General features: G+C 37.4%; 1 protein-coding gene across 1 annotated transcript in view; it reads right to left on the reverse strand.

The window, feature by feature from the left end:
• Positions 1–16,783, reverse strand: part of LOC149802134 (putative peptidylglycine alpha-hydroxylating monooxygenase 1) — a 71,556-nt gene extending 54,773 nt beyond the window's left edge. The window contains exon 1 of the mRNA XM_089956538.1: positions 16,623–16,783. The gene's annotated coding sequence lies outside the window, so the exon portion shown is untranslated. The remainder of the gene's footprint in view (positions 1–16,622) is intronic.
• Between the last annotated feature and the right edge of the window lie 8,429 nt (positions 16,784–25,212).

The following is a 25,212-nucleotide window of genomic DNA, read 5'->3' on the forward strand; positions in this document are numbered from 1 at the left end:
AATCATATATTTCCTGTTATGATTCGCAAAGTATGTGCTCTACATGCCATAGGCAACAATCATATATTTCCTGTTATGATTCGTAAAGGCTGTGCTCTACATGCCATAGGCAACAATCATATATTTCCTATTATGATTCGTAAAGGCTGTGCTCTATATGCCATAGGCAACAATCATATATTTCCTGTTATGATTCGCAAAGTATGTGCTCTACATGCCATATGCAACAATCATATTTCCTGTTATGATTCGTAAAGGCTGTGCTCCACATGCCATAGGCAACAATCATATATTTCCTGTTATGATTCGCAACGTCTGTGCTCTACATGCCATAGGCACAATCATATATTTCCCATTATGATTCGTAAAGGCTGTGCTCTACATGCCATAGTTAACAATAATATATGTCTTGCTCTACATGCCATAGGCAACAATCATAGATTTTCTATTATGATTTGCAAAGACTGTGCTCTACATATGAGCCACAGGAACAGTTTAGCCCTATACTGTGATTTTCCCCCAAACATATCTTTGACCAACTCAGCTATAATTTGCATCAGTTCGACTCTGTTTCACGCTGTGCCGCGGACGATCAATGAACACTATTATCTATCGTGAGTGTAGGTTATAATGGAGGCGCAATATATTTATTTTCGCTCATTTATAGGAAATTACTTTATGCATCTTCACATTGCGTGTGGAAATTGAATTTACTGTCTCTGTGAATGTTTTGCAACGTAAAGTTCTATACGACCGAAAGTACTCATTTATTGTGTACTGTAGCGTATTAACGGGGAGGGGGATAAACTTGTTGTTTGCCCCGGCGCCAGAGATCTTGGGTAGAAAAACAAAACATCTGATAAAATTAATTTGCAATGGGAAAAAAAAATGGCGATGCCATAATCGTCGCCCAAGGCGCCATTTTCTCTGTGTACGCCACTAATTGTGTAACCATGGGAAATGACCCGTGTGTTATTAGGCATTCATTTGTGAACCAGCTATATGGAAATGGAATAATCAGTTAGCAACTTCTTCAGTATCCATGTCTGACGGATGACCTATTATCGGTGGTAATAACTTCTTCAAAAGCGTGTTCATGCAACTGTAAAAAAGAGTTTAATGTTTTATCTCTGTATGTCTGTCTTTGACTGTGTCTGTCTGTCTGTGTCTCTCTGTCTCTGTCTGTGTCTCTCTGTCTCTCTCTCTCTCTCTCTCTCTCTCTCTCTCTCTCTCTCTCATATATATATATATATATATATATATATATATATATATATATATATATATATATATATATATATGCTGTTTATTTAACAAATTGTTTTAAAATGTTCATTGTAATTTTGATTATTTTTTTTGTCTATATGTACAGAGGAGAATCAGTTCTTTAACTATTTTGTATAAAACAGCTTCAGTGTTGGACGTTGGTTTGGTTCACATATTCATGAGTTTTTAAATAAGACGTAAATATCTGGAGATGTATATGTCACAGAACTCTAGTCGGCAAATAATCGATTCTAATATCATTAATATAAATAAGTAGAAAAGTACCTTACAATATACGTCGGTCTCTTTGTTAATAATCTGATACAATGACACTGGCTTTTGGTCTGTGGTACAGAAATGATGGTGTTTTGTGTAAACCATTTGCCTTGCTTTCGCTTCCAGTAACCTTGAACTCTGATGACCTATTGACTCCCAAACATAGATGTATCCTCCATCATCAACGATTGGTTACAGGTTTGGAAAAACTCATGATATCGTTCAGAAACCATATGTTCTTTTCACGTCACGGTGACCTTTATTTTGACCGTTCGATCAAAAAATCCAACATCTAAGTTTCTTCTCTCAAAGGCAACCCATTTACACAAAGTGGTGTCTGGTATATAAGCCAGAATAATTTGTGGAAACCGTTTCCCTTGTGTCAGTCACTGTGACGTTGATCCTTGGCCGTTTAAACCAGCTATATAATGTAGTTTTCCGTTTTACGATTGCAGACAGATTACAAAGTATGGTGACGGTAGATGGTGGAAATATCAAATTAGTTAAGTGGGATAGAAATATGAAACAGACCGACGGACAACACAGGACGTAATAAAATAATGATCTAATAAAGAATTGTTTAGGAGCACATGCTGGAATGTTTCGTATCACACTGCAGAATTTGCAAAAGAAAGGTAATCAGCAAATCAGTGTAACATATTTCAACTGACACCGTATTCTCGACGTTTAAGCAAGAATCCTATGTGCACAATCAGAAACATTAGAAATATCGCACAAAATGATGCACGTTTAAGTTATTAAATTTCAAATGACTGAACAATTTGAGCATAAATTCAGTCAGTTTGTCTATAGTGAACTTGTTACATTTAATTCCAAATGAAAGCAGATGCGTTATTTTCGTGTATAAAAGGAATTGAAACAAGAACGAACATAAGAATTTTTTCAAACATTTTCCCACATGACTCAGTTGTGAATAGAGCCATAATTTGACTGCATAATTTATTTTCAATGACTGGTTTGACACCATCCGAATTCTAAATCGTTGAAAATTTCAATTTCGTTCAAAGGTGTATTAACTATGCGTGCACGAGTTTTGCAACAGAAGCTGAAATTCCAATAAGTACCAATGGACTAATGAGATCGGGACCTAAAAAAGTTCCTCTAACCCGATGACCAATGAGATCGGGACCTAAAAAGGTTCCTCTAAGTAACCCGATGACTAATGAGATCGGGACCTAGAAAGATTCCTCTAAGTAACCTGATGACTAGTAAGATCGGGAAACCAGATGACGAATGAGACCGGGACCTAAAAAAAATTCCTCTCAGTAACCCGATGACCAATGAGACTAGGACCTTAAAAACGTTTCTCTAAGTAACTCGATGACCAATGAGATCTAGACCTAAAATGTTTTTCTAAGTAACCCGATGACTAATGAGAGCGGGACCTAAAAAGATTCCTCTAAGTAACCCGATGACTAATGAGAGCGGGACCTAACAAAGTTTCCTCTAAGTAACCCGATGACGAATGAGATCGGGACCTAAAAAGATTCCTCTAAGTAACCCGATGATTAATGAGAGCGGGACCTAACAAAGTTTCCTCTAAGTAACCCGATGACTAATGAGATAGGGACATAAAAAGATTACTCTAAGTAACCCGATGATTAATGAGAGCGGGACCTAACAAAGTTTCCTCTAAGTAACCTGATGACTAATGAGATCGGGACCTACTTCTTTGTTAAGAGATAAACAGATTATAAAGTCATAAATATTTTCTTGTCTGATATTCATATACTTAGATGCTTCATCAGTGCGAAATATGATTGGGGATAAGTTTGCAACTGTATCATCTGTATTAGAGGTATACAACCTTTTTCGGCCAAGGGCCAGATATTTTCTAAGACCACTCTAGGGCCGCAAACACTAATTTCTTTAATTTAATTACTGTCCACTGGCCTATTTTCTGTGTTGTTTTAATTTGCCCTGAGGGCCGGACAGAACACGTGCACCCCTGATCTATACTTAAAAATGACACAAACTGCTTCTTAAGGCAGTTTGTATTTGCTATTCATTTAAAATATTGATCAGCGATATATAATTTATAATTGTCTGGGGCAAAGGCCCGGGCTTCTTTTTTACAGTTCCAGATCTCAGATAGCTGTGAAAATATCTTCCTCTAATTTAAAGCAAACTAGTACCATATTATATACCCATTCTATTACCATATTACATTTCCATTCAATTACCATATTATATTTTCATTCTATTACCATATTATACACCCATTCTATTACCATATTACATTTCCATTCTATTACCATATTAAATTTCCATTCAGTTACCATATTATACATCCATTCTTTTACCATATTATACATCTATTAAATTACCATGTTATACATACATTATATTACAATGTTACATTTCCATTCTATTACAATGTTCTATATCCATTCCATTACCATATTACATGTTCATTCTATTATTTTTTAAAAAATTATCTTGAGGTAAGAAAAAAGAAAATATATCTGTTAGAAACATAAGTGGCAGCCCTCCCCCATTAAATGGTCAGTACCTTTTGGCAGATTGATTTTCAATATGCAATGCTAATTGTTCTAGAAGTTGTCATCAATAAAGGTAGGACGATTAAGTTCACATTATAGATGACACCATGTAAAAGGCATCATGCTGACATTACAAAACTAATTGATAAAGATAGGAAGTGTTTGCACTCATGCCTACAACTTAGTAGGTACACTATTGATATAATAAGCAGGTAAACTTTGAGGAGGACGCTAACACCCGGGTCAAGACGCTTAAAAAGAGTCATTCAACAAAACACACTGACCCAACAAACGAGAAAATATTTAGTGGACAAGGAACCTTACGCAATCTTCAGAAAGAAAACAGTTGCGCTACTGAAAATCTAAGGATGATTGAGTTTTTACAAAGGAACACATTTACATAAAACATTGTCATACGCTAGTACACCACCGAAAACATTGCCTTTGTTCTTTGTTAATCTAATTTTTTTAAAAAAAGGTTTATTTGGTCCGTATATCTTTACCAAAATCCCTTTTGGCCGGAATGTTCTCATGTTTGATACGTGTCAAATATGTGATTAAAGGTTCATAAATATAATTATATTGGTAATATCGGAACATAATTTGTGACAAATACAAACTAGTTCATTTAAAAGATTTTTTCCACAAAAACATTTTGGGTTTCTTTTGCCACGAAAAGTTATGACATAATTTTAATATTCCTAAATTCGTAGCAAGATAACCGGTTGAATTTCCGTACACTCCATACTGAGAGAAACTACCGAAGTACCTGTACAGTGAATAGTTCTGTCATTCCCTACCACTAGAAATAAATATCACGTTAAACCGTTATACTGGTAATACCGTGAACGACATGTCTTCTTTCCTCGTTTGGCGAAAATTAGTACATCAAAAAATAAGTTTCAGTCGTTCCAGAGAGATTTATTTACACCCCTTTATGATCAGCATCACACTCGAATAATATAGATTTGGTTAATTGTATTTTTTTTAATGCAAGTGAGAAATCGTGTTTTCGATATGACATACTGTCATATACTGACGATTAATCACACACGCCCTACTTATCCCCATGGATACATCTTATAGGAAGTTAACTCCACAATTAACTCTTCCAAATGTGTAAGCCTCTTCAATTCAAAAGATATATCTGAAAACTAATGATTCATATGACAAATATAAACAACGGTGGTGCGATCATCGCAAAAATATCGTGTGTTTTAATATCTCGTCTTCCGAAATATTGCTGTAGTAAAATGAGGTATAGCATGTGCTAGGAAACAATTAATGTGATTTCCTTACGTCAAAGACATCGAAACCATACTATAGTATCCTTAGTGATATTGTAAGCAGCTAATCAATGTTAACAAAGAGATTTGAATGATGATAGTTATTCTGGAGTGTGTGACGTCTTCCGGAAGTTCATTATCTAACTTGACAATAACTTGGTTGCTATGAGAGACACAGGGACCTTATCGTCAAATCTTTACATGAAATTCTTAATGCTAAATGTGCACAGAGTATCCCGGATGGATAAACAATAAAGCATTCATTTATTTCATTTCATGTGTTAATAATTTTCGACATAGTCCATATATTTAAAGTCTGTGTGTCCTTGTTTTCTATATACGCTGTAACATCTTGTTGCATCGAACCCCAGGATGGTTCGAACTAGTGTATAAGTCCCCATAACAAAGACTACACTTGTGTTAAACAGCATTGACAGGTGTTACATAGTTAGTTCATACTAGAGACATATTTAAAAAAAATACTCTCTCTCTCTCTCTCTCTCTCTCTCTCTCTCTCTCTCTCTCTCTATATATATATATATATATATATATATATATATATATATATATATATATATATACATACATACACACAGTATTTTTTTTAAATATGCATATATTCATTCTGGACTTAGACGTCGGTGGGTTAACATCAGTGCTGTCTTCGAAGAGGTAAAACAGTACAAAGGGTGGCAGCTAGAATCAGAAAGAACGTGCTCCGACGTGCAGCCAATGACTTCCAGTAAATACAATGGAGTAAAAGGCACCAGCCCTACAAGGACTATTTGTATGCAGTGTATAGCATAGCAGTCATCAGACAGCTTACCAACCCACCTAAAACAATGAAGCTAGCACTTTCCTGTCAATTATATCGGTTGGAAAACCACCAGCCTGAACTGGGGAGAGCCACATTGAAAATACAAATGGAGGCCAGACCAGGGGTGCGGGTCGACGGGCCGACCGAAGAAAGCTGCATGGAAGGGCTAGCGTGAATTCTGATGGCCACACGGGTAGGAATTACTCCTTGGAAATACCGGAGAATGACACCGTGAAGACCGAGGAATGGAGCTGACCCAAGAAAATACAGCCCAGATGTACGACCGACGACCAAAGAAGATCCAGTTGGAACCAGGGGTGAAGAGATCCAGTATCCCATTGAGATTGTCAGAATAAATTGTAAGGCTTTCATTCGGACCCCCGAAAGCCATTTTAGGCGAAATCTCTGACCCTGAAAAGTTACTGATTGGCAAGCTGCTGAATAACTAATAAAACCGCGACCCTAATGGAGATCACACAATTTTATGGCTACTTTAAGCCAAACTGATTGGGTAAATTTTTTTGGAAAATAAAGTACGCATAGTACAGGAAAATTATATAACTGAACAATAGGCAAATTCACAACTCAGACATATTTGACTCGGATGTGACATTCCCATGTTTGTCATTAGGTAAGGGACCGCTCGGCAAATTAGATTTGAAATAATATTATTTATCGTAAAGTATACTGAAACCACAAGCAGAAGAATAGGCCGGGTTATGGAGTGGAAGAAGCGCAACAGAACAAATATTCAACCTCAGGGTTCTGTACGAAAAGTACTCGCAGCATCAACAAGACATGTATCATGTGCTCATAGATTTCAAAAAGGCCTTTGACAGAGTGTGGCATGAGGCATTGTGGGCCACAATGAAGAAGTACAGCATGAGTCAATACCATTAAGCAGCTGTACGCCAAGGCTACCAGTGCAATAATTGCCAAGGTTCTGTGGGGGACTGGTTCCAGACAACAGTCGGAGTACGTCATGGCTGTCTCCTGTCACCCACGCTTTTCAACATCTACTTAGAGCGCATCATGAGCGAAGCCCTGGAAAACCACAGTGGGACAGTCAGCATTGGAGGGCGTAACATCACAACCTCCGCTTTGCAGACGACATTGATGGGCTGGCAGGCAGTGAAGACGAGCTTGCCACCTTAGTTATGAACCTAGATGAAACATCTTCCAGCTTTGACATTGAGTTAAGCGCTGAGAAGACAAAACTGATGACAAATAGTGGCAAACAAATCTCAGCCAAGATTAAAGTCAGAGGACAGGAACTGGAAACAGTGAGCCAGTTCAAATATCTTTGTTTCATAATCACCGAAGATTAAGAGCAGAAATTTGGTCAAAAGCAGCACAAACAACGGCAGTTATGTCAAAGCTAAGACCCATCTGGACAGACAAGAATATCTGTATGAAAACTAAACTCAGACTATTGCGAGCATTAGTCATCTCAATCTTTTTGTATTCATCTGATGCCTGGACACTGACAGCAGAATTACAACGAAGAATCCAGGCACTTGAAATGAAATGCTACAGAACCATCCTCTGCATCTCTTACATGGACCATATCACAAATGAAGAAGTGCGTAACACTATCAGGCGCAAAGTAGGCCAATAATGAAGACCTCCTCACCACCGTCAAAAAAAGAAAGCTGAAATGGTATGACCATGTCAAAAAGAGCCAATAGTCTATCCACAACAGTGTACAGGGTGGCAGAAGGAGAGGTAGACAGAGAAAAAAGTGGACTGACAACATCACAGAGTGGACCAGGAAAAGTTTTGCGGAGACACGGGCATTGGCACATGATCGAGACAAATGGAGGAAAATGGCCAGATGTTCGGCAGCACAGCGATTCTACGACCACACTAGGTCAAGAGATTGATGATGATACTTGGTGGCAGCCTTGGAAGCAGCAAGGGAGCCATTTTGGAGCCTTGCTCTCTGTTACTTTTTTGAGAGGCATTGTACTAATAGCGGCGAATCTCAAAAGACAAATATTACACAAACGTGTACAAACCGACCAGTCGCACATACCAAAATAGTATATATATATATATATATATATATATATATATATATATATATATATATATATATATATATATATATAAAGTAAAAAAGGATAAATGTACGAAAAACTGAGGAGCAAGAGTGCAATACTTATTTGAAACCCAAGGGCTAAGGGAATCAACCGATTCCATTCTCTAGAGCCGTATAACACGATTATGGTGGCGTTCTACGTTATTGTATTTTGCATAGGGTTAAGTTGTTTCAAGAAAAGGAACTTTCAAAGTTTTCCTCACTGGCTATCATCATCATTTAGAAAAGACCTTGCATATCATATGTATTATTAAACGGAATATTAATTCTCTTTATTTTGGTGAATGATTGATGGGTATAATTTGGGTTAGAGTTTGGTAACTTGTAAAAATAAATAAAAAACGATAATATTTCTTCTTTAATTTTTATATTTTTTCTAATGTATTCATTGCTGTTTGAGAAATTACTATTTTCTAGTCTGGCAAGAGTCGTTTTCCCTTTTTTTAATAGCTGCTGAAGATAGCGTAGTTTAGACTAATTCATTTTTTTTTTCAATACGTTGGAACAGCCATTTTGGTTAGTTGTATACTTAGATCATGTTCAATTTGCACAATTACAATATCTAAAGAAATTTCAGCCACAGTACATGAAAGGTACAACATTCTCTCCCGTGTGCAATCTGATTAAAATTAAATCTTCATTGTCATGTGTGAAGATCTGAAAGTGACTGCTTAGCGGTCACGTTCTGGTAATCTTTCAATTATGCAGTGGAAATACAGCTTTCAGAAATCTGAAAGTGAATCAAATCGTTCGGTACACATTCTTACTCTACAGATATACTGTTCAATCTCCCAAAAAAGATGTAAAACTTCATCTGACTGTCTGATAAAATTAGCGATTATAATAATAATATTGGTCACCAGGACATGACTCCTGAGTGGTTGCTATCAGATCTTCAAATATGACAGTAGAAAGTAGAAGTCAGATTTTAAACAGATTGGTCAATTGTACTTGTTGCGAATGCAGACAACTTCAACATACTCCTGTCACTCTGTCAGAACATAATATCTATAGAGCGTTCTCTATACAAAGAAGAAATAATAACATACAAATGTATAACTGCTTGACAGATCCTATATGATATTTACCTGTAAATACTGAAGACAAGATGGCCGCTATCGCTTCACCGGCTTGAAGCAGCTGTTCCGTTTTTTAGTGCCATTTTCATGATATTTGTGCTTGTTGCCTGTTTTCATCTTCGTTATTGTGTTCATTATGTATTTGCTGTTAAATTCGTATGTGTTTCTTCATTTCCTTGTTTGGAAACGAGAACAATTAGACTTTTTCTCAGCTGTCTTGCACCACTGTTTTTGAACAAACCGCCATCACGTGATACTCGCCAGTCAACCCGTTTATGCTATGATGGACCCTCATTAATTGCTTTAAATGATCCACACTACATTGTGCTCTAGACTAAACAAACTGGGACTACATTCATCATTACCTACATGTAAACAGAAGCGAAAAAAGAAACGTTGTTTCAAAGCTGGCCGGCATAGAACAGGAAGAAGAATCCCAGTTATCTCCCTTATTTCGGCATAACCATTTATAAAAATTCGACCGTTAATTTAGATACCTAATTCAAATCCCTATTAATTCGTCAACCTTTGTGTAAACTATCCAAGAAATACCTCTGCGCATTGCATTATTCAATGCCCAGTCAGTAGGACCATCGGAAAAGCGCACAGAAGTAGTTAATTTCATCAACGACCAAAATGTTGACATATTTTTCCTGACAGAAACATGGCTAAAAACATCAGGCGATGAACCTAAGTGTGCGGATCTAACACCCACTGGTTACTCCATCAAGTCTTTCTCCCGTAATTCTCACGGAGGACTCCATGATAAAACGTCTTAACTACACCACAACATTCAATTTCGACCACACATCGTTTGAACTATGCCAAACCACACTCACACTGGAGCAAAGGTCAGTCCATTTTTTCTGCCTATACCGCCCTCCTCCTAGTAGACAAAACAAGCTGGCTGACCCTTTCTTTTTGGAGCATTTTCCGAACCTCCTGGACTATGGAAATTCGATAGGTGGCAACCTGATTATTTTTGGAGATTTCAACTTTCACTTTGACTGTCCCGGAAACTCAAATACATCAAAACTCATAGATTCCATTCATGTTTTCAACCTCAAACAGTCAGTTAACCAACCCACCCATAAACATGGTCACATTTTAGACTGGATTCTTCATAGACCTGATGATAACATTCTACGGTCCTTCCTGGTATCCCATGGCCTTGCATCAGATCACCTCTGCATTATATGCCATCTTGACGTATCAGTCCCTAACCCTCCACCTTTTTCTGGTACTAAGAGAAACCTCCGTATGATAAATAAAACCAAACTAATGCACGACATCCAAGCTAATCTAACAACTTGCTTACCTCCTACCGCAGAATAACTCGATAACTGTCTGCGTTCATTGCTTGACAAACATGCCCCAGCTACCAAGTGCAGAGTATCAATTCAAAAGTGTTCTCCATGGTATAGCAGTGTTAGGAACCAGCTTCGCACTGCTAAAAGAGACCGCCGTCAAGCTCAGAGGCTCTGGCTTTCCACCAAACTCACTATTCATAAGCAAATCTATGAAGCCGCTAAGAAGAATGTCACAAATATAGTCCATGCAGCGAAATCAGCCCACTACATTACTAAGATCATGGAAAGTTCCAGCTGCAAAGAGCTCTTCGAGATTACTAACAAGCTAATGTCAAGGAACAAATCTACACCACTTCCAACTACCTTCTCTTCAGGCGTCGTTCCGGACATGTTTGCAAAGTTCTTCCGTGACAAAGTACAAACCATTGGAGATAAGCTTGACACCACAATTTCAATTGACTCGTCACCATACAGTTGGGATACAGAATTTGAGCGGCAACCATTAGCAGCATTTGAACCTTTCTCTATGGATTTCGTACGTACAATCCTGACGAAGAGTGCACCAAAGTCATGTGAACGTGATCCAATTCCATCACCACTGCTGCTTGAGTGCTTAGATCCAGTATTGCCTTCACTAACCGATGTTATTAATACCTCTTCTCATCCGGGGAATTTCCATAATTTTTCAAAACTGCCACTGCAAAGCCTCTGCTGAAGAAACCAACACTAGACCATGACGATTAAAAGAACTACCGCACAGTTTCTAACCTCCCATTCATATACAAATCTTAGAAAAGGTTGTTCTATCCCAGCTTGTATCTCATCTAAATTCAAACAGTCCTTTTAGCAATTTACAATCTGCATATCGCCCTTGCCACAGTACTGGAACTACTCTTCTAAAAGTAGTTAATGACATTCTCTCTGCGTTGGATAGCGGAAAGATTACAGCCCTCGCCCTCCTTGATTTGTCTGCAGCATTTGACACAATAGACCATGATATATTACTTCACCGTCTCCAGCATGTATTTGGCATTCATGATGAAGCCTTACTGTGGTTCAAGTCATACTTGGTCAACAGGACACAAACTGTATCTGCAAATGGAATACACTCCAGCCCAGTTGATCTATGTTGTGGTGTTCCACAGAGGTCTGTTCTTGGACCTGTTCTCTTCATTCTGTACACTCAGTCGCTCTCAAATGTCTTAGATAATCATCCAATTGTACGCTGATGACACCCAAATATACAAATCTAGCCACCCAACTGAAGTTGATGCTACCATCCAAGGTGTAGAGAGACGCATTTCTGATGTGAAATCATGGATGACATGTATCAAGCTGCAGATGAATGATGATAAAACTGAGGCCATTTTGATCACAACACAAAGACTTTCTCATTCACATCCTTTACCTCAAACAATAAATATCAGCAACACCAACATGAAATTCACACAATCAGTACGAAACCTAGGTGTTACTCTGGACAGTACTCATACATTACACCAACATGTCATGAACATATGCAAGGCTGCATATCTAGAGCTGAGACGCATCAGCTCAATTCGCAAATATCTTTCAATTGATGCCACTAAAACACTTGCGTTCATTAGTACTTTCAAGACTGGACTATTGTAACTCAGTTCTGTCTGGTTCATCTCACTATCTACTCCAGAAACTTCAAAAAGTTTAAAACACAGCTGCTCGGATCATACGTAGAGTACCACGATCAGAGCACACCTCGCCGCTGCTTTGTACCCTACACTGGCTATCCATTCGATCCAGAATCAAACACAAAACTTGTTTTCTGTGCTACGTTTCACTGTCGGACTCTAGTCCAACATACCTATCTGATCTCACTCATGTTTACACACCAGCAAGATACTTACGCTCCTCTTCTGACAATCGTAAACTCATTATTCCCACTATGAAAACAAAGTCATATGGACAGCGTTCTTTTGCATACCAGGGCCCAGCAACGTGGAATGAATTGCTCACTTAACTTAGAAACAAAGACACAGTGATCACATTCAAGAGGGCTCTCAAAACTCACTTATTTCGACTGCAAGAACAAACTTAAAGACCTAATAATATTTCCTACCTGAAATATTCTCAGCATGTTTTTTATTTTTTAATGTTTTTCTAATTTCATGGTGTTTGTTTTTTGTAATCATATTATTATATATGTTTTTTTATCTTATATGTGTTGACTAATGTTGTAAAGCGCTTAGAGCTTCTAAAGATTAGGCGCTATACAAAGTCCTCATTATTATTATTATTATTATTATTATTATATCACAAACTAACTTAACCGACGACGTAAACATATAGGTCAGCAATTAAAAATCAGCGCCATCTATAGGGTTGTCATAACTCTGCAGTTAAATATTCATCCGTAAAACAGTATTTTGATCAAATGGATATTAAATCAAACCAGGAACTTTTACACACACACACACACACACACACACACACACACGCCTTGAGTCAGGAGTTTGGAGAATATGCCCTGAGATGCAGAATGTTCCTTATATGTGTTGACTAATGTTGTAAAGCGCTTAGAGCTTCTAAAGATTAGGCGCTATACAAAGTCCTCATTATTATTATTATTATTATTAATTATTATTATTATATCACAAACTAACTTAACCGACGACGTAAACATATAGGTCAGCAATTAAAAATCTGCGCCATCTATAGGGTTGTCATAACTCTGCAGTTAAATATTCATCCGTAAAACAGTATTTTGATCAAATGGATATTAAATCAAACCAGGAACGTTTACACACACACACACACACGCCTTGAGTCAGGAGTTTGGAGAATATGCCCTGAGATGCAGAATGCTATCACAACAACAACAACCCGTGTGGGTCTACGACAAAGATATAATAGCGAAAGCGATACGAAGAATTATCCAAACAAACCGTGCTGACCTAAAATACAAAGGGAAAATAATTTGGAAGAAATACCTTTCATCCCTCACATGAGTAGACCAATTCGATGCAAAATTAGTAGTGTATTATGTCACGTGGGCTCCATTGCGAAATACAGTCACAATCGACATTGCATATAAAGAGAGAACTAAGCAATCATTTTCATTCCGATTTCGGAGTCATTCACTCTTATTATGTTCCTGTTGGAAGTCTGCAGACGTGTTTTATATTGTACTTATTTATTATTCGAGAGGAAAAACCTTTCTTTAGTGGAAATAGAAAGTGCTCATTTTTTTGACTGTACTATTACTCTGGAACTGTTATAACGTATTCGAATGAATTCTGAACAACGCCATCTTGATGACATTACTGTTCTTGGAGGACAAGTACATTTCCGGTTTTGAAATTTATTAGGAAATTTTCATTCATTTAGAACTTATATAGACCATTAGTTTGAATTCACTTCATAACACTGTAAGTTCCTCTCATAATTTCATTTATAACTTTGATACATAAATTATTTGTAAACTTTTTTAAAACTTGTTGGTTTTTCTTTTTCTGCTACTTAGTTTGAGACCATAGAGTCGTAACAATGTCACGGGGCAATAAGACGAAGATATTGATTTGGAAGGTAACAAGTTACGACAGTTATGGGATTTATATTCGTATTTTTAATCTATGGTACTACAGTATATGATGGTGGTAAGTGGTTTGGTTTCAAACATATTTTTTGCATATGTTATGAAAGTAAAAGGGTCAGGCACAAATACTTCCAACTTAGAATAGCCATTCCCGTGACAAAAAAGAAGCATAATATATTACATGCATCACGTGACACCTATACAGAAAATTTAAATGATATTTGAGTGAAGTACAATGTTATAAAGGGATAAAGAAAGATGAGTCGCCATTAGAGACATGGTCAAGCACAAATTTATAATTATTCATTACAACCAGATGTATATTTCTAATAATATTCAACTTTTTACTGGTATTTCTCGACAAATCAGTATAACCATGTTTAAATTCTAGTACAAAAGCTTCGAAATAATGCAAACATATATGCTTACATATATTTAGGCATCTACACACACACACAAACTAGTATCTAGATAGCCTGAGTGCTTTCTACTCTTTAATGAGTCGTTTTCAAAGGCAAATACAAAACATAGACCGGACAAACAAATAAAACAGAAAAAAACGGTTACGTTTGCGAAACTTTACGTGGCTGTTTCTACAGGAAAAAGAAATGTCTGTTTCTACAGGGAAAAAAAAAAACTCATTAAAGAGTCGAAAGCGCTCAGGAGAGCTAGATACTAGTTTCGCACTGTTCGTTGTCAGTTTATTATATTTATCTAAATCAATCACTGATAAACGTGATCCCTTGCTCGATCCAGTGCACATGAAAGGATTGTTTTTCGCCATATGATTTGTATCCTTTATATATATATATATATATATATATATATATATATATATATATATATATATATATATATATATATATATATATATATATATATATATATATATATAATACATACACATATGCACATAAAGATGGACACAAACACACACATACGTATATTGCTTTACATATTCTCAGCTCCTTTGGTTTAGTCATATAAAGGTGTTTACTCTCGTTATCATATCATGATTTTTCAAAATGCCTAAATGTACTCGTCGTAAATCCAGCTGTTTACATTTAAACAGTTAAAACGGGAATATTATATATAAAAACTTAATTACCAATACTTTGGATTTGAACTGGAATGTTCCGGATATATCACCCCTAAGCCAAGGCGGTCCAACATCTTGAACACCAGGGGGCAATGTAAACGTTCGTGGAAATTCACACACATGCACGCGCGCGCGCGCGCGCGCGCGCACACACACACACACACACACACACACATACATACATACATACATACATACATATAAAAAAAAACCGCGGGCCACATTTGGCTCCGGGATTTAAGTTAGACCACTGTGTCAGCATTCAATTGGTAGGAGTAACAGGTCGCTGCCAATTGGTGATCGTAATAGGATGGTATTTCTGTGTACGAATAAATGATGTGTGAGGTATCAATTGGTGCTCGTAATAGATTGTTATTTCTGTGTGCAAATAAATGATGTGTGAGGTATTAATTGGTGACTGTAACCGGTTGTTATTTATGTGTATAAAGAAATGATACATAAATTACCTAATACAGGATTACGCGCAGTGGGTTCTAAGAATATGGTAGGTATTTTTCTGTCTTTCAACATTCTAAGGGGACAAAGAAACTGTCGTCCCATATTTTTTACCCCAAAACAATTTTTTTTACCGATTAGATGAATGGGAAAGACCAAAATCTGGTCGTGCATGCATAGGGAAGTTTCATTAGTTAATTTGCGCTTCTGGTGTAGTTTCTAAGTTTATGCGAACCTTCCAAATCGCGGGATTTTTATTCATAGATAGTATTTACACATTTTCTACACATAATATTTTCTTAAATTAGTGTATTCGTGGGGTGGTTTGTTGTGCAATATCGGGAATTCATAGATTCATGTAACGGCACTAGAAAAACTGTATGTCATTGATACCATTCCATATTGAGTCCTCGGGTCTCTTAATGGTCAAGAAATTGTAAATTATCTTCTGCGAAGCAATTATTTGATATGTAGTGGCCCTTTTTTTGTCCACTCTGCATTTCTCGTGAGTGTTATTTTGGAAAGGTATGCACGTTTGTTTCCAGTGAAAATGAGTCACGATACCTAATTATAATAGAATCGTACTACATGACTGGTTTGCGTTCATTGACTATTTGCTGCCATTGAATTGGTACTCAATGACGTCTACTTAGCCCTTCCTTTGAGAGGTATGAGCATAAGTCCTATTCCAGCAATTACGTACAGTAACCGTGATATTATCATTTTTAATGTAATAGATAAGAATCAAGGTTAACAGGCTCTAGCATACAAAGTAACTGTAAGACAAAAGAAGAAACTTGAAACAGGTTCGGAATTTCCTGGACACAAAATGTACTTACCTGACAAAATAAGATCGCTTGTTTTCTCCTTGATCTTGCGTCTTCTATTAGATGCGATATCTCTGCTATCTCAGGTTATCTTCTGCCAACGTTTCTTCTCCTGTTTACGGAATGAACTGCCCAATTTGGGCGTACGAATCGTTCCACTTCTGGTCACTGATAAAATTCTACGTACGTGATGGTTCTCATGGATCAATACGGAAAATCTGCGATTGCATTGGCCGGGGGACGCCTACTACCGGTTCACGAAGATGGGTAACCCTAGCAACTCAAATCGATAAGCAGTATGAATGAATACCTAACTAATGTGCTGATCGATTGGTTTGGATACAGGACACAAAGGTTGCGTTGTCATTCATATGGTATTGCAACATAATTAGGCCGTGTTGGACAGTAAATTAGTTTTAGTGCGTGTATCTATCTTACAAGAGACATTCGGAAAGGGAATTACTTGAAATAGAAAATATGCCATATCTCTTAATACACCTCCCCCACCCAAAGTGTCAAATCGAAATATATGGATGTGGAGAACATAAAAATATTAACCATATGCCAAGGTAACTGTTGAATGTATTGTAATAAATTTGGAGCATGCGCATTTGGTTATATCGCCCGGTTTTAAGAAATTCTTAGATTTTTGTGATTACTTGCCTGATTATTGGAATTCGGTGCAATATAAATATTCCTTTGCCCGAAATAATTAGCCAATTACTTGGAGCAAACGTCACGGAGTAAAGTGTTAGTGAGTTTCAATGATGCCATGGTTCACTAGTAGTGAATTCAGGTCAAAACCGAATGAGTAACCCTGTCATAACAAAGTCCCTATTAAAATCTAGTGGTGTACATTGGTGGTATGACTGCAGTGGCACTATTTACGGTAGGAAACCGGTAAATTACACAATGGAATCAATAAGAAGGGACTCGGCAGGTACCCTTTATGTCGCCATGGTGGCAATGTGATGCAGTTGTACTGGAGAAATGTGCCAGGAAACCATAGCTTTACTGGCCTAAGGTGGCGTAGTTAAAATAGTTCCCTGTGTTAAGGGTTAGTTGTATTTCTACGGTGTGAACTGCGGGCGGTACGAAAACCTAACAAAGAGAAACCATGCAGATGTGCGGTTGATATATATTTTGCAGATTGTGAGATCAGTGATCTTGCATTGATTATAGTAAAATTTGTGTATAGAACGGACACGTCGGGCTTTCTAATTTACAACTGAAATTGCATGGAAGTCTTGAATGTGCTAATGTGTCAATGATCAGGAATGTGTTGATGTTTAAACAGTCATTTGATGTCCCCATAATATAATCCAAAATGCGTTTGACAGAATTCATTATAATTCCAGATGAATATTTTTGTCCAAGAATATTATTGAGTACTTTGTAATTCTAGTTAACAATAATTTTAGTAAATAAATCCACGCTAATTAAAAATTGAACACGAAAATAAGACTGATTCTGATTCAGATGTCAAGGCAGGAATGAAAAATACTCAAATAAACAAGTTTATAAACCCTTAACATAGGTCTAAATTACCATTTTCTGGAACTACTCTGTCAACTTAATAGAAAAGTTCTTTTCTGGAACTTTCTAAAGTCAGAATCAAGACTGTATCTTTAACTCAAGATGAACTAATAGTTAATAATGATCTGTTTAGTTCATTTATAATCATAGAGAAATATTAACTATGTTTACAAAATAAATGGTACTAATCACATTAATTTAAAGTAGAAACACACACACACACACACATAATAATCGAAAAAGGTCAACAAACAATACAAGATAAATATGCATATCTATCTATATATCTGTCTGTTTGTATGTTTGTCTGTATTTCTATCTATCTATCTATCTATCCATCCATCCATCCACTCATCTATCTATCTATCTATCTATCTATCTATCTATCTATCTATCTATCTATCTAAAGAAAAAGCCCAAAATAATATTGTCTGTTGATATTTACTGTTGTAAAATAGATAAATCGTGTACTAACGATGGCAGATTATGATTTGAAGATCCTGCTTCGTTTCATTAGGTGAGAATAAGTTTACAATTCAGAATTTAAACGTTGAATCTGGATACGCCTGTCTGAATTAATGTTAGAGGAGTTAAAGAGCGCCTTTTGGGCGAAACATACTTGAAGTTCGCCGAGTCCAACCAAACCAGGGATGTAGAGCAATAAGCCAATCAACGAAAACTTCACGCCAATCGTTTATCTTTCAATTTATCTTAAGCAAGTTTTACAAGTTCAGATAACCAAGGCATCCAATACAACCGTAACGCTTAAGTGTATTCCGAGTGCATATGTTTATGTTGTCCTCGACAGTGATTAATTGGGTTACCCTAATGTATAGTCGAGTTCTTCTATGCAGTCCCCAGTTTCGCGTCCCGTTACTTTGCACAGTGGAAGGTCATCGCTTATATAAGTAGCCAGATCGTGCTTTATCCTTACTATCATCGCGTAGAGAAATCATAGATTGATAATACTGACCTTCCCTGTATGCATTTAGCAGTAGCGTGTTATTTCAGTTATAAAGGTTGAGCTACGTAGGTGCACTATTACTGTTAATCATCTTTGGCTATCGGTAGCACCAGCTGAGGGTTAATGTGACATAGGTAGCTAGCAGTTAGTAATAGGTAGAAGTACTTGTTAAGTGCTGAAGGAGGATAAGCGGTGTGGATTCACGAAGTGTGTGTGTGTGTATGTGTGTGTGTGATTTGGATTTTAAACGTAGCTTTCACAATGCAAGCATCATTTTTTAAATCTTTGGTATGACTCATCCTGAGTTTAAAAAATCCGTGACCTCCCGCATCCGAGGCGGACGCTCTAACAACCTAGCCCACCGGAGCGGTCGTTTCAAGAATTACGGTGTTACGAACCTATCGTCTTAAACAAAGTCACTAGTGGTCTTAAATGTGCTGACGTACCTACAGTCATGCTGTATCAAATGGATATAATCCAGAATGTCTATGAATGAATTCACAATAATCCCAATATAGTTTTAATCCAAAAGACCATGAGCAAATTCTAATTTCAATGGATAATTTAAATAAATAATTTCTCAAATTATAACTGAACATAACCAAAACTGTTTGCACAAAGATTGCTGTTAAAATAGGAATGACTAATTTTGATGTAAACAATGTTATATAAAAAACATAAGACACAATAATATAACCAGGGTGTGGGTCATTTTCCCATTAAATTCATCAACAATATAATGTCCATGGAAACAACCAACGTCCTGGACTCAATTCCATGTAAATATAATTAGGAAGTTAAATCGAGTCGTGTCAGAGAGACATCCAATCGGAATTGAGACTGAGGATGTGATACCATTTTCAATCAGAATTATGACTTCTAACTAGCAAGCGAAAATTTAATTTCGCCTTGACAGATTGCTGAGAAATAAGGGTTACTCTGAGAGAGCCACTCGTAATTTGGCGGTAAAACTTAGAGGACTCCAAGGAAAGACAAAGCTTCGTAAAGGTCAGTAAGTTATTTGCTCGATTTTTGCAGACTATTACGACATTGTACTTGTAAGTAGAGAATTATGTAGATTGTTAGCTTGTGGTCAGAATTAATTTGTGTTTCGCTAATAGGTTACTTCGTAGTAAACTAGAGCATTTATTCATGTGATATGTTGGAATTTACAGATGCTTGATTTGTGAATTTGGAAAATGGTTGAAGTGTGTAAGATTAGTTAATATGGATGTCTGGATACATCAGACCATATATATTTTGTTAGTATAGTTGGATTAGGAATATGTACTGATGTGACGCAATTTATTGATGTATGTGTGAGAAGTAATTGATACTGTCCTTTTATTACGACGTTGTTTTATCATACAAGAACGTATGAGTAATTCGATGTGAATTAATGCTTGACCGAAGAAATTTAATAGCCGTTATCTGATGATAGGCTGAGTATAGTGTAAGATGAGAGGACTAAGGGAAATATTGTACAGTAGTAGTGAAGTGGGGCACCCTACGTACAATGGAAATTCCACTCAAAACACCCCTGGGTCACTCTACGTACAATGGAAATTTAACATGGCGAAAAATCGTGGGTCACTCTACGTACAAGGGGAATTTAACATGGGAATAAATCGTGGGTCACTCTACGTACAAGGGGAATTTAACATGGGAATAAATCGTGGGTCAATCTAGCGTCAAGGGAAATTGAATATAGGATTTTTTTTAAAAAATAAAAAAAAATAAAAAAATTTTTTTAAAAAAGGGGTAGGCAATTCAAAGGCTATCTCTTTTCGAGAAATATGGCTGGCCCTGAAAAGGGCCTTTGGGTTTTCTTCTTCTAATTTCTTCTTTTCCTCCACCAACTTCTTATTTTATCTCCAACACTCTTTCTCTTCTTTTTTTTCTCCTTCTCTTCTTTCTTCTCTTCCTCCTCCTCCTCTTCTTTCTTCCTCTTCTCATTTTCCTCTTCTTTTTCAATTTTTTCGTTCCATGTTCTTATTCTTATCTTTTCCTCTTCATCCTCCTTCTCCTCCTTTATTTCTTTCAACAGATCACTGATGATTACCTTCATTTTTCGTAAATTGTTTATCTCCATCTTCACTCGATGGGGACTATATGAATAGTGATCCTCGTTTAGGTTAACCAACATTTGCTCTATCATTCCTAAATTGTCGAGGACGTTTTGCAATTTTTCCATTTTGTCCATTTGGTTAGAAGCCATCTTCTTTGTATTCTTTGCAGAATGGTTTGAACAACGAGCACTGTGGCTTCTTATACGAAAAGCGCGAACGTGAAGGAAAACATCCCCCTAAAACATAAAATGGATCTTACCTAGATGATGACCCAACATCGCGCGAACGTGAAGGAAAACATCCCCCTACTTTCTCATTTCATATAATAAAACCCTAACTATACTCTTCACATACGCTAAGAAACCCATAATCTACTATTCACACTAACATACCTGAGCTCTTACAAACACAAACACACAAACACACAAACTCATACCCTCACACTATCTAAAATAAGAGTTAGTGTTTATATACACACTACTCTACCTACACACATTGGCAAATTAATAGTTATTTCTTTTCTAGAGTATTGGGTAGCCCTGAAAAGGGCTGTTTTTGTTTGGAACTTCATGGACACCTGGTTAATGGTGGCACCTTCCAGGCCTGGCGCCACATACACATCTTATCCCCCAGTTACTTTTTACCTTTTGGGGGCTGAGAGCAGAGGCAGGATATGTCGCTTCAGAATCCCAATTTTCGCTCTCTGGGATTTTGAAATTTCTTCTCTCCTTTTCCTCCTCCTCTTCTTTGTTTCTTCTTTCCTCTTTATATCTTCTTTCTTCTTCTTCTTTATATCTTCTCTCCTCCTCTTCTTTCTTTCTTCTTTCCTCCTCTCTTACCCTTCCCTCCTCTACAATGGCTTCCGCGGCCAGTTCATTTAATATGCGCCTGGCATATTCCAGATGCACATGAAGCTCCAACAGTTTCTCAAGTCTCGTGTTCATTCTTCTGGCTGTGTTGATCAATCAACAAGGGTAGCTGGACTGCCGAACGAGTTTCAATTTATACTGAAAGCGCGGACGTGAAGGAAAACATCCCCCTAATAGCATAAAATTCATCTTACCTAGATCATGCCCAAAAAAACAACAACGCGCTGACCTAAAAGAAACACTCACTTACTTTTTATGCTACCCATCACTATTTTAAAATTTTTTTATAAATCACTTCAATAGACTATCCACATACCCAAATCAATTCAATCTAACTCCAAATATACACCTCTAACACTAAGAAAAGTTATCATTTTAATCTACTATCTGCACCAACATACCTCAGCTCTTACAAACACTCCAACTCATACACTTCCACTATTAAGAAAGAGTTAGTGTTTATTTTCACACTACTCTACCTACACACACATTGGCAAATCGATCGTTACTTCTTTTCTAGAGTATTGGGGTAGCCCTGAAAAGGGCTGTTTTTTTGTTTGCTATGGCATTCTTTTTTCAGTTTCTAAGAATGCGATGTCCTCTGAGGATAGACTTTCTGGCAATAGGTCTGCTTCTTCGGAAAGAGAAGAAGAATTCTTTGGTGTCGATACGACAATCGACAAAGCCTCTGTCAGGTTCAGGTTGCTGCTGCTGTTGTTGTTGTTGTTGTTGTTGTTGTTGTTGCTGTTTTTGAAGTCTGTACTTCTCTGTCCATTCTTCTTTCTCCCTGTTCACTTCTTCTCTGAAGAGCTCTTCTATCAGGTCTTCAGTGATTTTTAACATTCTCACATTCTCTATTTCTTCTGGCTTCGGTATCAGACTGTGTCTGACCCTATGCAAATTCACGTAGGCTTCGTTGAGCTTAGCTAGTTTGGAGCACATCTTCGTAGGAGGATGAGTCGACAATGGATGGTTAGACTGGAAACAACCCCGGTTCTTAAAGTGAAAGCGCGGACGTGAAGGAAAACATCCCCACACGGTTTTCGAGTCGCAACGTTCAGTGATTGTCATGAGAGGGATAGTAAGAAATGAAAGAGCATCAATTCAACATTCTTATAGCTAAACAAAAGACAAAAGCATTTTTCAAAACACAACATTTTTTATTCAAAAATCACTTAACACTAAACAACAACATTTCTAACATTTTTAACAATAATCCAACACTATAACATCAAACAATTTTTTTTCAAATCACAAACATTTTTTCTTCAAATACTATCTACTTTAAACAAGGCTGACAACGTTGTGAATGAAACTGTGATTTCCACTGTTGGAAATCATTAGGCCATTGATGGACACTACGTTTCCTAGCTTGAGACAAAAGATAAGCATAATGGTCACAAAACCATCGATCTACTTTCACATCGTTTCTAGCAGAAGAACGAGGATCAAAATGAGTCACTAAATGTTCTAAGGAATAGCCCAGGCTGCGATGATGCAGAAAATACACACAGTACTGTCCACACACCAAGGAATCTGTGCCTTGTAATTTCACGTTATTGAATCGGGTGGTTTGAGCATTTCTTCTCATAAAGTCGATGATATCGTCTTCCAAAGGGGGCAATCCGTACGAATCGAAATATTCCACACATCCTTCTTGAGGAAAGTAGACGGCTACCCAGTGGGTTCCTGGGAGATGACTGTCGTCCGTGTTGATCACGTAAGCTTGATGGTCTTTAGGTTTGCGATGAGGGAGTTCATCTTTAGCACAGACGACAGGATTCCAAGAAGCCGTATACGAACTATGGTTCAAAAGGTAATAAAGTTCCCAGGTATCCATTGATTTGTGTTGTTTTCTTCTTCACAGGTAATAATAAGTCGTCAATTCGATCCTGACTTTTTGCTTGAAAATGTCTGACGAATAAACGGTTATTCGTTCCGTTTCCTCACTCTGATTCAGGAGAGCTTCGATACGATGGATCTCTTGAGTGGTTAATGGTGGACAAGAATGTTCACGCAAGTCTTTATACCACTGGTGCAACACGTCTTTGTTTGAGATGAGACTCCAAGCTTCGTCCAGATACTCGTCCAATTTTTCTTCTTGACTCAACATCAGGCATTTATCGTGTTGAATTTGACTGGGATGATCGTTTTGACATCCATAACAATTTTTCTTGATCAATTCCGTCATTTTGTCGACCAAGTGTTTGGCAAAACAGGAGACTAAATGGGCTTCTTGTTCTGGCCATCTCGACTTCATCATGACAATTTCTTCGTCTTTGTCTTGGGATTCTCCTTCCACGGTCTCCTCACATTTCATGTCCAAAGTTTCTTCACTAGGTAAAGAGGGATAACAGTCTTCCATGGCTTCTAGTAATCTAGAATGACTTCTCTCAAACTGTTGATTTCTATCGTATTGTCAAATTCTGCATACAGGATCACGTTCAACGTTGGATCAGCAGGGTCTCGATTTGCAAACTGAATTTCCACACGAATCTGGCCAGATTTTATAGGGTGGAAATGTCCCTCGTCGCTGCCTTGGTCTGGAGTGAAATCAAAGGCCCACAAAGCATAGCCTCCTGCATAATCTTCGTACGTAATACCGTGACTGGTATTGGTTCCTAACTGTCCGGTGGCTTCGTACAGGGACAAGTACGATCTCAAGTAATTGTTCTGGGCAAAGTTAGGCTCAAAGGGTCGTGTACACAAGGTCTTGCCGTCACGACTGACTTCGATTTTGGACACGCTAGAGTGTCGAAACTCAAAAGGATTTTCGTTATGAAGTCCATTGAAAGCTGAATTCCTGACGATACCAACGATCAAACGCTTGGGTAACTGTCCTTGGAACAGATGATCTTCGATCATGGATCGCTGTCCAACAGGAATGGTGAACGTTTTCACTTCCACACGTCTTATGGGATACTTGGCGGTCGTTCTGCTCAACGTCTGACTGATGTCGTTTCCCACTTTAGGTAACACTTCCACACGGCGTACGTAAAGTCTGGCTTCTTGGATAACAGTTTTGTATTCGTTGGCATGGGCCATCAAATGGAAAGCGGCAGTGCTACGATTCAGTCTCAGGCGAATATCAACTCCGTTCAGTAAATACTTTTCTTGTAACCACATGTCCAAATGCAAACGATCCATCAGTTCTAAACTACGTC

The sequence above is a fragment of the Sinohyriopsis cumingii genome, chromosome 4, assembly GCF_028554795.1.
Source record: "Sinohyriopsis cumingii isolate HCF-2022 chromosome 4, ASM2855479v2, whole genome shotgun sequence".
Taxonomy (NCBI): domain Eukaryota; kingdom Metazoa; phylum Mollusca; class Bivalvia; order Unionida; family Unionidae; genus Sinohyriopsis; species Sinohyriopsis cumingii.